Source organism: Sinohyriopsis cumingii, chromosome 9, assembly GCF_028554795.1.
Source record: "Sinohyriopsis cumingii isolate HCF-2022 chromosome 9, ASM2855479v2, whole genome shotgun sequence".
Taxonomy (NCBI): domain Eukaryota; kingdom Metazoa; phylum Mollusca; class Bivalvia; order Unionida; family Unionidae; genus Sinohyriopsis; species Sinohyriopsis cumingii.
The window spans coordinates 109,894,451-109,896,582 of NC_142969.1; positions in this window are offsets into that span (position 1 = coordinate 109,894,451).

Genomic DNA, 2,132 nt, shown 5'->3' on the forward strand with positions numbered 1-2,132 from the left:
AATGAAAAGGAACAGAAGGAGTAAAAGTTACACATATATATTGAACAAGATCAGATAACGAAGAGAGAGAGAGAGAGAGAGAGAGAGAGAGAGAGAGTGAGAGAGAGAGAGAGAGAGAGAGAGAGAGAGAAATAACTAGTAAGAAACCACAGTAAACAAAATGCAAGCATGGAGAGTTTAAATCCTTGACCACTACGAAAGGTATAAAAAAAATTCTAACCATTTATATGCCTGTACAACAAAGTTCTTTTTGTGTGAATATCAGATCGGTACGTCCCCTCTAAGTACTCCCGATACATCCGCTCTAAGTACTCCCGGTACATCCCATCTAAGTACTCCCGGTACATCCACTCTAAGTACTCCCGGTACATCCCATCTAAGTACTCCCGGTACATCCCCTCTAAGTACTCTCGGTAGACCTCTAGACACTTATTTTAGTATGATTATCCAGTTATTAAATGCCATTTTTTGTCACTTTTTGGACTGTGTCCCTACAATATGATGCTTTGGAGCGGATGCATGGTTCGATATGTATTCAACAACATTTGGCAAAATTGTGATGCATGTATTTCTATTGACACACTGAACTTTTACTATAAAGAAAACCTGCATAAAATTTGAGCGATTTGTGGTCTCTCCTCGTCTTCTTCTGTCCAGAATTATTTATATATTTTATGTTGAATCGGATTCGTGAAAGGTATATCCATGTCTCATCATTGTTGACAACCTAATTCAAATGTTTCTGATCACTCTTTCCATATTTTGCGTATAACTGTTTTGCGATATAAACCCGAATTTATTTTTAATCATCCATCAAAAATGCAGAACCAATCGTACGAAGCTTCAAAGGATGTTTCAGTATATTAAAACAGTAGACGAATTAAAGCCCTTGATAATATAACTATTTTCATCTATGTATCAATCATCTACATCTTCAACCTTCACAGCAGTCACTCCTTTAGATGTAGGATGGGGTCGGATCCTCCCATTCTGAGAAAATCATGGCATAGTTTAAATTCTTTTAGATGTTCTACTGAAAAACGGTGCAACTTACTTCCTAATATTTCCAAGAAAGAAACTCTTCCGTTTAATAATTATAAGTTATACTTTCCTTTATACACGAGTACTGATGTGATGCCACCCAACTGACAAATGTAATTTTCAAGTGTTACTGCTGCATGAGGGACCAACATTTACTTTTCCGTGAGGTGGAGGGGGGGAAGGCATTTTTCCAGCCATGATATTCATTTCTCTTTCAGCTGAACGTATGGACAGCAGAAACTGTTTTTTTATAATATTCTGGACACCTACGGCCATCTCGCCCATGTTAGTATTTTATATTTGAAATTTGCCAAATTTCATTTATGTGTAGGTATTAATATTGTATGTATGCTATTTGTCAACTGTTAGTAATAATAATAATAATAATAATAATAATAATAATGATGATAATAATAATAATAATAATAATAGCAATAACAACAACAACAGCAATACTACTACTAATAATATAAATAAAAAAATATAAATAACAACAACAACAATAATAATAATAATAGAGACTTAGTAATAATAATAATAATAATAATAATAGCAATAACAACAACAGCAATACCACTACTAATAATATAAATAAAAGAATATAAATAACAACAACAACAATAATAATAATAATAATAATAATAATAGAGACTTAGTACAGCACCCACTCATTAGAAGCTCTAAGCGCTTTATAATATTAGATTACACATACAATAAATACAACGACAAGATTACAGAAACAAACACCATGAAATTACAACAAAAAACTCCATAATGAGCAAGCAAACATTACTAAGTCTTTATGTCTGTTCTTGTAGTTGAAAATGGTGAGTTTTAAGAGAAGACATGAATGAGGACACCGTGTCCTTCTGTCGAACATGGATGGTCAGTTCGTTCCACATAGCTAGGCCTTGGTAAGAAAAAGAGCGTTGCCCATATGACTTCGTTGCAGCAGTGAGAACAACAGGAATGCGAGTGTCAGAAGAAAAGCGTAAAGTTTCTAAATGTGGCTTACACATAGGTGAGTTAAGATAAGTACCCGGTCAAGGAATCATAGCACAGTGAACAGATTTTGTGTTTGATTCTGGATC